This window comes from Artibeus jamaicensis, unplaced genomic scaffold (genome assembly GCF_021234435.1).
Source record: "Artibeus jamaicensis isolate MK-2021 breed Jamaican fruit bat unplaced genomic scaffold, CSHL_Jam_final contig_354, whole genome shotgun sequence".
NCBI lineage: Eukaryota > Metazoa > Chordata > Mammalia > Chiroptera > Phyllostomidae > Artibeus > Artibeus jamaicensis.
Genome location: NW_026521803.1, coordinates 355,282 through 370,315, shown reverse-complemented (window position 1 = coordinate 370,315; position 15,034 = coordinate 355,282). Strand labels below are relative to the sequence as shown.

General features: G+C 42.2%; 1 protein-coding gene across 1 annotated transcript in view; it reads left to right on the top strand.

The window, feature by feature from the left end:
- The window catches only part of LRRC30 (leucine rich repeat containing 30), a 32,026-nt gene extending 18,721 nt beyond the window's left edge, over nucleotides 1-13,305 (top strand). Inside the window, exon 2 of the mRNA XM_037147474.2 lies at nucleotides 13,249-13,305. The gene's annotated coding sequence lies outside the window, so the exon portion shown is untranslated. The remainder of the gene's footprint in view (nucleotides 1-13,248) is intronic.
- The last annotated feature ends 1,729 nt before the right edge of the window (nucleotides 13,306-15,034 follow it).

The following is a 15,034-nucleotide window of genomic DNA, read 5'->3' as shown; positions in this document are numbered from 1 at the left end:
TTTCCAATAAACAAATACAAATGTTTTTACACTCTGGTTTCATGTGCAGAAACTGTTAAAATATTTAGCTGTGAAAATCGAAGACAGTTTAAGAAGTGTTGTAGACATCAACTCAGCCCTTCAATAATGCGTTCAATACTTCTAAAAGTGATGGTAAATCAAGGATGAAATGAAACAGTAAGCAGAGCGAAGGCAGATCTCACATATGGAGGCAGTTCTGTCATTTCAAGCCTCAGATGAGGAGCTGGATCAAAATGCCAATTGTGATGGATGATGCTTGCACGTCCTGGGTGAGTTGCTTTGGCTGGTGACATAGAACATGCTTTTGCACTATGTATTTTAAGTAAAAGAAAAAAATTAAATGTATGGCAAAGTTAGCCTCATCCCATGGGAACCTCCATGCCCTGAGATATCCTTGCAGGAGGTGCGAGTCCAGACCCGCCATGCTGCAGTTCGCCCCACACTGGGAGACAGCTCCAGTGAGGAAGGAAGAGCTCCCCAGCTCTACCAGGGCGCCTGTGCAGACTCCTCCTGGGCCAACTCCAACTCTCAGAGACGGACTCCACCCCTTACTGCTGTTTTTTAAGAGCCTCATTTATCAGCAGATTTTTCTCAAGCTTGGGGCCCTTTTCCTCCAGGCCTTGCATTCATGCTTCTTAAAAGTCTCCTTCTGTGAGGTTTCATTTCCCCACTGCTGTGTTTCCCAGTTCTCTTTCTGGCTCTGGTTTCTATTCTTATTCCTCTGAAGTTATTTCATTCTGCTGTGTGAAAGCTTTACTGTGAAAAGGGGTCCTTAGTTCACTGTTGGTGGGACTGCAGACTGGTAAAACCATTATGGAAAACAGTATGGAATTTTCTCAGAAAAATCAAAATCGACCTGCCTTTTGACCCAGCAATTCCACTGCTAGGATTATATCCTAAGAATCCGAAAACATCAATTTCAAAGAACCTATGCACCACAATGTTCATAGCAGCACAATTTACAATAGCCAAGTGTTGGAAGCAACCTAGGTGCCTGTCAGTAAATGAATGGATCAAAAAATTGTGGTACATATACACAATGGAATTCTATGCAGCAGAGAGAAAGAAGGAGCTACTACCCTTTGCAACAACATGGATGGAACTGGAAAGCATTATGCTGAGTGAAATAGGCCAGGTGTTGAAAGACAGATACCATATGATCTCACCTTTAACAGGAAGCTAAACAACAAAACAAACAAGCAAGCAGAAAAAAAAAACTAAAGACACTGAAATAGAGAACAAGGGGACAGTGACCAGAGGGGAGAAGGAAGGGAATTTAAGGGGAAAAAGGGGGAGGGATTTGGAGGAACAAATAGGAAGGACACAGGGACGAGAACTAAGGGGGGTGGAAATGGGAGGGAGGTGGGGAGCAAGGGTCAGGGGGTGCTGGGATGGGAGAAATAAACAAAAAACTGTACTTGAAAAATAACTAAATAAAATTAAATATATATATAAAAAGAAAGCTTTACTGTGGAGAACCAGAGTAGCCGCTCTGATCCCAGGACTCTACACGAGATTCCCTCACCCCCTCCTGGGGATGTAGACCTGGGGTAATATATCTCCACAAGCTGCAAGTTTGAAAGGCTGTTCTGGCATTCTTTAACTGAGTGAAGGGGGTTCATGTCACTTGCATCTTATCCTTTTGCTGTGCCTCTAATTTCAAGAGTCACGGGACACAGCCACCTGTCCTCCACTACATTTATCAATATATTTAGACAAGGCTAATCCCTCTCCTGTACTGGGGTGCCCACGGCCTCTGGGGTGACATCACAGCATTGCCCACATGCAGTTGTAGGTATGTGCCGGTGATGGACACTTGTCAAAAGATGGCACCTAATTGAGTGACCAGATCTTTCCATGCTTTCTGTTGGTGATAGTAGCTCTGTGGATGCCACATGGCAATGTGTGAGTGTCCTGGCACAGCCCCACTATTGCCTGAAATAGTTCCTTACATGTGGTCAGCAGGGTCAGTTGTCACAGAGACCATGTTACAGCAGGGATTTTCCGAAACTGTTTAAAAGCTGGAATTAATACTGTTAGATGAAGTAAAGCATCTCCTCTTATTGTTTCTTTTCAACTAAATCAGAGTCAGCAAATTACTCTGCACACTGAATCTGGCTTGCTGCCTGTGTGTGTAAATAAAGTTTTTTTGGAACCCAGAGCCTTGCTTGGACTAGATCATTGATTCTGAAGTTTGTTCCTTTGTGAACCCAGGGCTTCCTCCATGTTTGTGAATGTATTCAGAGCATGTTATCCTTCCTTCAGTAGAGTTTAGTTGATCGTGTGATCATGCAGAAGAATTTGTCCCAAAGAGATAGATATTTTAACTACCACATAATGGCTCGAGGAAAGAAGCTAATCAGCTTCTGATTTTTCCTTTTGCTTACATATCCGAAGTTAATAATCACAGAGCTCCAGAGCTGGTGCTCTAAATTCTATATAGAACTGAGATTATTTTTTTCTGCTGTTAGGTCCCATTTGTTCTGCCATCTATACGTTTCTTTTTTTTCTTTCTTGCTCTCTATTGGATTTAATTTTTTCTCATTTCCCTTTCCCCTTATGGAAGCTATGCTCACTTCCCTTCTCCTATGGGAAGCTATGCAATATATTTTTCTAGTGAATACCTATCAAAGTGTAAAGTTAATCTATATCTCTACATTTCCATACAAGCTCTCTAAAATAATTATAATTACCTCTTCCCCTATGAGTTATGACACATTTTTTCACATTTTAGTACACATATGCATTTTATATTCTGTGACTGTTTTCTCTTTCTTATTAAAATAAATTATACAAGACATTATTATCATTTACTACAATTTATGTTTCTTCAGTTTTGCCCACATATTTGTAACCAAACACAGCCTCAGCTGCCTGCTGCTTTGAAAGCCAATCTTCGAGAGGCAGGTGCTGATATAAAGGAAAGTAGTTTCATCCAGGGGCAGGCGATCTGGAAGATGGGGAACCCTTGTCTCAAAGCCCATCTCAGCATCTCAGGAGGCGTGGCTAGTTTATATAGGGGAACCACGGGAAGAGGGGAACCAAGGAATTTCTGGCAATGTGCAGATTCTCAGCTCTGCGCTTGGTTGTTCAATGTTATCTCCTACGTGCATCATCGCGTAGTTTCATTGCTCCGTCTGTAGTTTCACTGCTGATATCTAGGAACAGGACATGCAGGCAGTGTTTCTGCTGGTTCTGATATGAGTTGCTCAATCACCCAATTTCTTGTGGACAGGGTCATTCCTTGGTTAATCAGGAGCTGCAACTACTGATGTCTATAAAATACTTATAAGGAAACTTCTATGAATACATGAATCTTCTATGAGTTTGTTAGTATAGCCCATTCTATAATTACCACCTGATTAGTATGTTATCTTTATTTCAATCACTGTTACATATTTAGTCCATTTTTGTCTTATCATTCTATCTTCTAGCTTAAACTCCCATCTGTGAATCACATGCCAGTGCGCATCTTTTTGAATTTCTTTTGGTTGAAGTTTATTATGGAACAATACTGTCAGTTTTTATTTATCTAAAAAACATATCTTTGTTTTGTCCTTATTATTGAATTATAATTTTGCCAGGAATATAACTCTACACTGACATTTTCTTTTAGTACATTGAAGTCTTTCATCCACTATATGTTGTCTTTCATTGCTAGTTTAGAAAAATCAGCTGTTAGTCTAATTGCTATCTTTTTAGGCAACTCATATTGTCTGTGACTGATCTCACAATTTCCCCCCTTTTGCTTCTGTTGTTCTTCAGTTTCATTATGGTGTGTCTTATTTATTGAGCTTGATTGGTATTCACTAGCTTCTTAATTTTGTATGTTGATGGCTTTTCCTCAGTTCTGTCAAATTCTCAGCAATTGTTTGATTGTTTTTCTCAATTCTAGTCACACCTGCTCCAACTTCAACTCAGTTATATCTTTCTCACTCTATCATACATCTTAACCTCTTTTTTATTATTTTTTAAATTGCCTTTTCTTTCTAGGCTGAATTCTAGAAAATTTCTTCAGGTGTATCTCCTGGTTCAATAATTTTTCTTCAGCTAAGTTTTGATCACATTCATTGAATTTTAAATTGCAATAGTTATGCTTTTAATTTCTAGAAATTTTGCTTGGTTTTTAGTTCAATATCCTAGGTCTTTCTTTCTAATGTTTTTCTCTTTACTATTTTTGACTATTTTTTCTTTCTATGTCTTTTAACCCAGTGAACATTCTTATTTTATAATTTCTTGTCTAATACCTCTAACATCTAATTTCTTATCCCTGATCTGCTAATTTTTGTTTTTGTTGCCTTTTGCAACAAAGATAATGGTCATTACAATATTTGATTGTGGGACTTTTTTGATCATGTGAAGAAACTGAAGGAATCCATTGACCCCTAAGATGAAGGTAAAGAGGGGATTTATCCAGAGAGGATCTGCATCTGTTCTCACTAGTTCTTGAGTCCCTCACCTACCTGCAATGGCTTTAAGCTAATGGATAGGATTAAAGCTTTGGACTACCCACTTGGTGAGAATTTGGGCTGCACACCTGCTTGAGGGCAAGCATTTTATATAAACTCTAGGTGGAGACTTTTTTCTTTTGCCCAGCCCAAATCTTTAAGATAGGACATTTCTATAGCTGGCCCCTGAAGAAAAAAATGTAGGTTTACTCCCCTTTCCCATTTATCTTGGTTAGCTCTTTGGTTGCAGCTGAAGTGTTTTCACAGAATGATGGACATACTTCTTACCTGGGCAGACCCCAGGCTTTGGGAAATTCCTTTTTCTTGTGTCCTGAAAAAGTATAGAAAGTTAAGCTCAGGTTTATCTAGGTTTGGCAAATACTTTGGTTTGGAAAATACCTGCCTCATTCGTTCTCTTCCTTCACAGAATTCCTACTTTCTAGGTTACTGCTGCATATATATACAATACTTTTTAAAAATTAGAAACCAAGAATTTTTTTTTTGTGGGATCATGATAGAGATAAAGGCCTGGAATTGAGAGTTTGTGAGAATATCAGTCTCTATGTAGCTTTTAAGTAATTTTGTGTAGGCATAAAATACATTTAAATGAGAATTTTTGGTAACATTTCATAAATTAAGCTTTAACACAATATTTATGATGTTCGTTGTGATTATAATATTATTACATGCTCACTGGAGACACTGAATGGAACAGAAAAGTATCAATAAGAAAATGATATTACCCCTACTCCCACCATCCAAAAGAAATCACTACTCGTGTTTTATTATGTCTACTTTCATCCAGGTTTTGGTATGCTATTCTATATTTAGACAGTTCAGAACACATTGCTTTAAGTAGATTTATTGATTGGAAGATGATCATTCTTTTTTGAGATAGAAATTGCCAGACAGTGTTTTTTCTCTTTCTTTCTATTCTGAGGTCAGAGCAGATCAGTTAACTGCTTGTAAGATAGTCTGCATTACTCAGTGTAATCTGTCCTGCTAGATATAATCAAAATAACTCACTCAGAAAACCATGAGGGAATAGTAATTGGAGAAACAGTACCACTAGGTGAGGGCTGGTATAGCGACATGTGTCTAGCTATAAAAGATTAAGGCTGTGCAGCAACAATGCTGCCATCATTTAAATGCCACTGCAGGCGGTGCTTGGGCTCCATTTAACAAAAAGGGGGTGTGTGATGAAATTAGGATTGGGATTGAAAGGATCGTCTGTATTTTACAAATAAAAGTGCTTCAATAGAAAAATCCAAGCATGATTACAAAGTTGCACATTAGCTCCGATGCCTGTGGGCTCATCCCTGAGGCAGGGATAGAATCGTACCCATCTCCCAACACATACAAATATCTGACCACACCTACCTTGATTCCCTGTGGTAAATGGGGATTTTATGTCCCAAGCTACTAAAATCTTTGAAAAAGGTCAAAAACCTCCAATGGATCTGAAATATTTGGTCCACAAATATGCCTTCCTCTCCACTAAAGGGGGGAAGAGACCCAATCCGTGGAGGTGTAAGGGATGCAGAATGCAGTGAAAGAGGATTCCAGCAAAAGAACCTAAGGACACAGATGTTAACCAGGCAAGAAAACTTTGAACCCCTCCCTTTAGACCTCAATGAGCCAGAAAATAGTGTCATTTTAAAAAACTCATTCAACAAAAAGCCCTATGCAGGTGTGCACTACCCTTTGACTCCTTACTTAGGATGAGTAGGATCCCCTTTTATTACAAAAAGCACAGGCTCCGGTGTCACAAAGGCCTGAGTCTAGGTGGTCGGTCGGTAACTTCCCGGCTGTGTGTACTCACAAGAGGTATTTAACATCCCATCTATAACACAGTGATGATAATACCTATCATTGCAGGGTTGCTGGAGAGATCAAAACTGATGTCTCTCATGCACCTGGCACAAGGTAAAAGTCAGTGATTCCACCTGACTATGTAACTCCATGATTTCTAGCACCATTCCTTGATGATCATTGCTTTTAAATAGCTATCATGAAGTAGTTATCCTACAAATAGTCCCTGAATGAATGGATAAAATAATCTGGCACAGAATAAATCAATCTTGGAAGAGAGGCAGATGCACTGCTGCCCTATCAACAAGCTTTCAGTGGGACCAAGCTTTTTGATGATTTCAGATTGGAAATTCTAACTACTCCAAGGATGAAGGTTATCACTTCTCTGCCTGCTGCTGCCTCAGGCATCTGGACTTGGTGGTGGCCCCTTGTTTCCATGCTTATTGCCTGATTCCTAACTCTGTCCAAGAGGCTGACCAGATGTCCATCTATACCAGCTTTGATGTCTCCCACCTCCCTTTGCCCACTTCTTATTCCCTTCTCAGCCTGTCTATCTGCTTCACTCATGGAGCCAGGATTCACCTCCTCCCACACGCCACCCATGGAAAATAGGGACTGGATGGAAGCAGAAGGGAGGGAGTATGTTTGCAGGTATGACAGAGGGGACATTGGAAGTTGAGCCCACTGGTGAAAAATGATCAAATTGTGTTACTAGCAGGCAGCTTTAATAAGTTATAACAATGAGTTAGTAGGATGATGTCAGATACATAAAATATTTAACATGATGTAATAATCCCACCAGTATTGCTAGAATGTTTGTTTACATTTATTAGTCTGAAGCACTCCCTGATGAGATGGCTGAATGGCTGAACTTGTGGGAGGGCTTCTCTCTAAATCATGGGATCCCCTGGAATCAGGGAAGGAAGATCCTCTTTCTTGGTCTTCTCAGGGTGGCAGGATTTACCCCTCAACCCAGAACATTTTCCTCTGATTAACAAATAATGAGTTTAAGGATGACCAGTAAAGCACTCTCCTGCTGCCTCCCCCGTGGACGGAATTTGCACATGCATCCTGCATGCTCCCCGTTCAGGTGGGAAGGGTTGTAAAGCCCCTCTGCTTGTCTTCCACCTTGAAGACTGGTATCTGAACGGAGGAGACACACAGACGTTCCCCAGCCTGGTGGTTGGTTTACACGTTCACAAAACTGGGATCAGCTGCTTTGCCAACTTTCAGGTTTCTATTTAGAGGTATATAAAAAAGGAAAAAATAAGCCTTTACTCAGAATTCCCAGGCTCACATAAAAGAGTTGTTATTTCAAGACCAAACTGCTTAGATAATCAACTCACCGCACCGTTATTAATTTATGTAGTAAGTGATCGGTAACCATTTCTAGATTGTTTTCAGTTGATAATTAAACAGTACTACCTCTAGGGGAGACAACGATGATTGAATTGTCACTATGTCAGGGGACCCCTTCGATGGCTGATCAGTCCTTCCCTAGTACAACTGCAGACTCACTGAAGGCCTGATTACTGTGTGTGACGTGGAGGGTGTGGCTCCTGCCGCCTGCCAGCCACCCTTGGCTACCTCTCTGAACTCACCCAGTATGCCTCCTATTTGTCAAAGGAAGCTGGAAACCGAATGGGAGGCCAGAGAAATGGCTCTTGGCACAAATAACTCATTGATCAGTTCTTTCAAGCCTGGGATGAAATTGGGGGTTATTGGTCAATGCATTTAGGTTATAAAATGATTTAATTAACCAGGCCCAGCTAGCATATATCTCCCCGTGCGGTAGTTCCAGCGCTTCATCTGCAGTGTTTCTGGTTGGTAGAAATAGGAGATGCCAATTATGTCTGGGGCAGTGGCCAAATATCTACTGAAGGCTGGAAAATAGCTCTGATATTTGCAAGCAACACAGGGTTTTGTCGCAGCCTCCAGAGGTTAAAAGCTAACAATTTTACAGGCTGCATCACTGAAATGTTGCTGTTTTGACAAGGAACTGGCAAGAACTACATTCCCTTACTTTGGGTAAGTGGCTAAAACAGCTGTTTTAAGATGTTCTTCTGGAATGGCAGGTGATTGAAAACTATCAGCTGCCCTGTTGCTCCTGGGCCCTCAGGGCGTTCCAGAACAGGGAAAGTTGTACAACAAGCCCCTGTGTGCACAGGTATCCACTCGGATGCTTGAGCTTTTGTGTGTCTGTTGGTTTGTTTCAGGATCCCCAAACAAAATAAAAACAGTTTATTGGTAACATGTAACTTAGGGACAGTCCGAGCTATTACGCACAGATTTCTGGAGCATTTTTATTTCCGATGCCCAATTCATCCCTGATTCCAGCACCTGACCTCTAGTGTTCCTCTGGGTGTGAAGAGCAGTGCTCCTGGCCCCATGGAGTGGCCCCTGCTTTCCTGCTTATTTTGCTCTGATTTCTCCTAATCTCTCAATTTCTCTCACTATTGGCTTCTTCCTATAGCATGTCACCCCACCCTGTTTCTGAGCCCACCATCTCCCCAGAAACCTTATCACCTATTCACTGCCTCCTTCTAGCATTTCCCCTTGTCAACTGATGCCCATTAGCCTCAATTCAACACCAGCAGGAACCCCCAGTTTGGTGTGTGATGAGAAAAGTGCCAAGAGCTCCACTGTGATGCCGCATGGGTGTTAGGACAGCACAGCTGTATGACAACTCAGTAGCTTTGCTGTTCCATTTTGAAGCACTCAGCTGTGGGACAGCATGGTTGTGAGGTAGCCTTGGGGTGAGCTGGTTTTGGGCTGAGGCACCTTTCTGCCTAGACAGCTGGCTCTGCTCTGGTCTTCTCCACCTGCCCTAGTCCACTCCACTCTGCCCGGCACCCATCTGCTTCTCTCTGCTGGTCTGCTCTGATCTCTCTGGCAAGACATCTTTGGTGTTTCATCTTCAATGTATCAGCTCCAGCTGAGGGAACACAATCTTCAGTCTTTGGTGGAAAGAGAAAGTGTGCTGTCTGAGCCAAAGGGAGCTAACTTACACAGTCAGAAGTGCCCACCCCTGTTCCCTGATTGGTCTCTCCTGATGCAAATAAGGACTTCACATCCTCACAGTTTGGTCCAACAAGCACTGCCCTGAATGGTCACAATGGAGCTGCTGTGATTGGTCAGTAAAAAATTGCTGATGGGGACGTAATTGTACAGCTCCAATTGGATGGGGAAAGCCTCAGTCCCATTGGTTGAAATACAATTCCAGGAACTCCTATATGAGGGCTGCCTCCAGTGCAGACAGGCAGCTCAGTGTCAGATGCAGGCAGTTTAGTGCAGCCTTCTCCCTGAAGTGCGGTTTGGGTAAGAGACCCCTGTGTAGAAATGGCTGCAAGGCCCCCCCCCCCCCTTTTTTTTTAATTTGAAACCAGCTAAGCCACCAGGAGTCTTCTTGGTAGATATTTTCTTTCTTTCTTTATATCTCCTCCAGTTTTTTATCTTTTTAAAAAGATTCTAATTTATTTTTAGAGAGAGAGGAAGGGAGGGAGACAGAGAGGGAGAGAAATATCAATGTGTGGTTGCTTCTCTCATGCCCCAAACTGTGGACCTGGCCTGCAACCTAGGCATGTGCTCTGACTGGGAATCGAACCAGAGACTCCTTGATTCCCAGGCTTGTGCTCAATTCACTGAGCTACACCAGCCAGGGTATCTATTATTTTATCTTATCTCAACCACATCTCAAAAATATATAGAAAATAATCAAGGAAAAATTCTAATAGAAAAATGAAAACTTTGAAATATTCCTGTATAATAACACACTACTTGTATCTAGTTGAAAAAAGAGTTAGTAGATATTCACCTCTCTGGATTCAGAGTGCTGGAGCCCTGGACTTTTGACAGGACCGTGTGTCCCACAGGTAAAGGGCCTGCGCTCTTCCTCTGGGAGGCCGGTCCACAGAGGTGAAGCGAGAGGCAGAGAGGAGAAGCGCATCCTTGCCTTGCTCCAACAGGCCACACAGATGACACTGCCACCATATCTAGAGTCCCGAGACAGCCCCAAAGCCCTTTAGTAACCAGAGTCGTCCACACAGGCCAGCAGTGGCCTGCTCGTCACACTGTTTGGGAAAGGAGACTTCTCGAAGGCACAGTGATATTATCTTTCAAGCACCCCCTACCTCCCCTCATTACCAAAGACAGGGGAGTAAAGTGTCCAGGCGGCTGTGACCAGTGACCATGTTTGATAGCTTTTTTTTGTCTGCCAGAAGATTTTTGGGGTAGAGAAAGAATGTAGTCATACTTTCTATCTACTTTCCTATTTTTGTTGCCTCGGAGATCTAGTTCTTAGATCTACAGATGAGCAGAGAGGGAAAAACAGTAAAGGTGGCATTTCTATCCTGTGCCAGGCTAGTGGATGCTTTATATTTTTCACTAAATTGTCACAACGACCCCAACTTTTAGATGGGGAAATGGAGGCTGACAGTGACTATATCCCTTGCTGGTTATGAGTAAATGCCAGAACAGAGATTTTTACTCAGGATCGCTTGCTCCCAACATCTTTCTTTCCAGTGTCTGAGGCCCCACATGTCAAGAATCCCTGTCCCAAAGGCACAGGGCACAGTGAAAGAGAATTTGGCCATCACTGGGGTTTCAAGTCAGATCATTAGAAGTGTTTTCCAGCATTCATCCTGATGGTTGGCCCAGGAGGGGTTCTGTCACACCCCTCAGAGACAGGAAAGAGCTGAGAAGACATCCCACACGGACAGGCATGAGGGGGTCCATGGGGAAGCTCCAGCCCCGGCGAGGGAAGGAAGAAGTGGTCAGGCAGGGCTAAGGGCGACTGCACGGGCCATGTTATTTGGCTTTAAGTGTCCAGAAGTTCAGCAGACATTGCTAAAACTGGCAATTAAATCCTATTGATTTCTACATAGTAGGTTATTCTCATAACTGGTTGTAGTAAAAATTAATGTACTATTCCTTTAACCAACCAAGAAATTAACCACTCTTAGTGAATGAATAATTATGATATAAAAGGACTAATGCTAAACAATGAAATCTGCTTAAATTATAGTATAAAACCTATACATTTGTTACAAATTTAACTTGAAAGCTTACTGAAAATTTCAAATTTGATGTCAAATTATATCTGATAGAAAAATAATTTAACAAGAGCCAATTGGTCTCAAGTGCTAGGTTTTATTAGTAAAGTTCAAGATATAGGAGGCGATAGTGAAGGAAAGCAGTGCTAAATACCTCCTCTGAGGTGGGCGCACAAAATCTGCCACGTCATGGTTTTCCTCTGGTAGTTAGGGAAATATATGTGAAGTTCTATTTTTATAGCTTAAGACTTTATAGATTTAAAATAGGATATTACTTCCAAATCTTTGCAAAAGATATAAGCAGGCAAAACCTAGTATTTTAACAAAAAACTTAAAGTAAAGCCTTAGTGAAGAGCCATAAAAAACAGTAAAATTTTAATGACAAGGGACAACATGCAGAACAATTTGCATACACAATGATTCAAAATGTAATGTGTGTGTGTGCATGTGAGCAGGGAGGTTAGAAAAGTAGACCCCCAAATAGGCTAATGTGTACTGGCTTCTATAAAACATGTTGCTTTTATATTGAGAGAAAATAAGTAGTATGTCAACCATACAATGGCACCCCCGATGTGCAGACAGCCACCCAGGCCCTGGGCCAAGCCCTTGTTCGGCTTCAGGAAGCCGGGGAGTGTGGGTTTGCCCTGAGAATTCCCTCAGCAGGTGCTCCACTGAGCATGCCCTCCTCCGATCCCAGCATCTCGTCAGAGACCGTGGACTCGAGTGTTTGCTCTTGTTCATTTAAAATGTATGTAAGGTGTAACTTAACATCTCTACTAACAACATTTATACCTCAGTAGGTATATGATTTAAATAAATAACTGTGTAATGGTGGGAATTCAAGAAGCAGAAGAAATACATTTTGCGGGTGGTGGGGCGGGGCATGGGCATGTTGCCTAACCCTCTGAACCAGGACCGACTTGCCCATGTGGCACAGCAGCACAATGCCCAGGCCCACAGCAGCTTCAGGGGCCATTAAAATGATTGAATTATGCCTTGGCTGGTGTAGCTCAGTGGATTGAGTGCAGGCCTGCAAACCAAAGGATTGCGGTTTAATTCCCAGTTGCAGGCCAGTTCCCAGCAGGGGACACACGAGAGGCAACCATACATTGATATTTATCTCCCTCTCTCCTTGCCTTCCCCTCTGAAGATAAATACATAAAATCTTTAAAAAATGACTGAATTGTGAATCATTTTAAAATCAGAAGAAAAACGGAATACAATAACAAACATAAAATAATGAATTCAGCCTGTACTATATTTGTCTTACACCAACAGAGTCATACAATATAAATCTTAATCTTTTTTATGGAAGAAGAAGATCATGGAGGCAAGAATGCCTGGGGTTCATGAAAGTCACAATGCAGTCTGCCCTGGATTTGTAGTGCACTGAGCTCATCGCCCCCTGAACCAATAGCATTTCTCAGCTCATAGACCACTGAACCCAGAGCACCCAGCGCTCCTGGCAGCTCTCAGCCCTCTGCATCCTTGAAGTCATAGCCCCATAAATCAGAGCTCCTGATCTCATAACACTTCTGAACTCATCCCCTCTGAGCTCATGGCCCCCTAAAGTCTTAGCACATCTGAGTTCATAGCATCCCTGAGCTCATTGCACCCCTAAACTCATAGCACCCTTGAAATTATAGCACCCCAGAGCTCATAGCATTTGTGAACTCCAGCACCCCTAGAGCACCCCTGACTGGTGGCGCCCTGCTCTCTCCTGCCATGCCCGAATCACCCTAGCTTATGAGGCAGCCCCTAGTCATAAGTTGTCATTCAAATACCTAATCAATGGCAGAAAATGTCACATTTACTGGCAAATTGGTGTTACTGATCTATACAAACAATGTTGTTTGTGTTCTATTTTTATGTGAGACAAGATTTCAAAACTTTTTTCTGTTTTCTTTTTTTTAAAGAAAGGCAGACTGCTACCTGCAGCACCTCATTGGGATGTGTCTGGAGTCTTGGAAGCTTGACTAGTCTGCGGTTTCCTGCAAACGGGCCTTGAGAGCTTGTCTGGAGGTTCTAGCAGGGGAGCACAACTACACTGTACCCTTGACTGAAGACCAGCGCTCTGCTCTAGATGGGAAGGTCGTTCGTCCTCTTCTACCGCAGCTTGCAGCTTCGGGAGGGCCGCACAGGGATCTGTGAGGGAGGAAGCGGACGCCCGCCCCGCCGGGCAGATCAGCCAAGTCAACCCTGGTGATCCATAGGGCGACAGATATCGCGGCCAGATCGCCCTCACATCTTTAACACTTTTTATTGAACTTTGCACTGTAGTTCACAAAACAGAGTACACACACAAGTGGCAGTGGAAAAGCCTGGATTTCGGAGTCAGGAGAGTTTTACCAGGATCGAACGTCTAATAGATATTAAACCTTGTGTGTTTTATTTAACCGGCCTGAGGCTCAGTTTCCTATCTGGTAAATGGGAATAACATTTACTTTTAGAGCTTTTGTGCAGTTAATATGAAAGAAATGCAAAGTGCTGGCACTTCTCTGGAAAACAGTGTCCCTCAATAAATGACCGCTCAGCAGACCACTCAGCAGCAATGCCCAGGCCTGACCTGCTCCCGGTGGCTGACATTCCCAGGCTTCGTCCAGTTTGATGGGAAAGGCTGTGATTACTAGAATGTATGCCACTTGTCCAGAAGATGTGTTTAATGATGTGGGACTCAAAATGAGTTAGGAAGATATAGTTAGCTTAAAAATGTCCATGTTTATAAATGTATCATGTGTAGCAATGAAATTACCTACTAAAATTCAATAATGATTTGACATGAACCAAAAACATATGAGTTCACATAAAATGTAAAAAATAAATCAGTATAAAAATATACTGACACAGATTTGTTCAACCATCACTTCTGGATCCACAGATAATTAAATTATCAAACACTGTGAGCCTCTAGTCACTGAGGATTCATTAGTGAGTGAGACAAAATCTCTCTCCTCGTGGTCTGAACTTCTCCCGTGAGAGAGAGAAAACCGACAAGGAAACTGCGTATCAGCCTTGTGTTCCTGAGAGTTCATCACATCACTTTGCCTTATAACCACCATACATTATTTCACATAGTGTTCATTGCTGTGGAGAAAAAAGTCAGGGTAACAGCACAGGTGGTAATATGGGTGGAGGCATTGCAGAGGAGGTAAGTTCTGAACGACCGTTCAGAGAAGTCAGGAGAGTGTATCTTCCCCACCCCCGCCCGGCGCTGAGGCCACAGCCTGAGGCCCTGTAGGCTCTCCGAATGTTTTACTAAGTCAGTGTTACCGATACCATGAAAGTATCTTATGACTGACATGATTTGATATTCTTTAACAGTTTTTTGAGATTTTAAGATATTTTTCCCTTGCCCAGGAGGCCCTCAATTATCATTGAAATGAAAATGTTGTATCATCATAGAAACTAATGTGACTTTATGGGCTTCTATTGCAAATGATGTGTGTGCACACTGGGAAGGAGAAGTCTGGTCATGCACATCCCAGCGAACAGTGAGTCACCAGATGTCACATTTAGCAATGTTGATGTTCAATTTTAGGAAACCGGGTCATAGACAAATATGTGTTTGACACTAAAATTTCACAGAACAGAATGCAATCATTGGTGATTTAGAGATGCACCTTAAGGTCTTGTGGTGTCTGCTGTGACTGTCATTGATTCATGAGGAAGTATATAGGGTAGGTAGCAGCCAGAGATGGCACG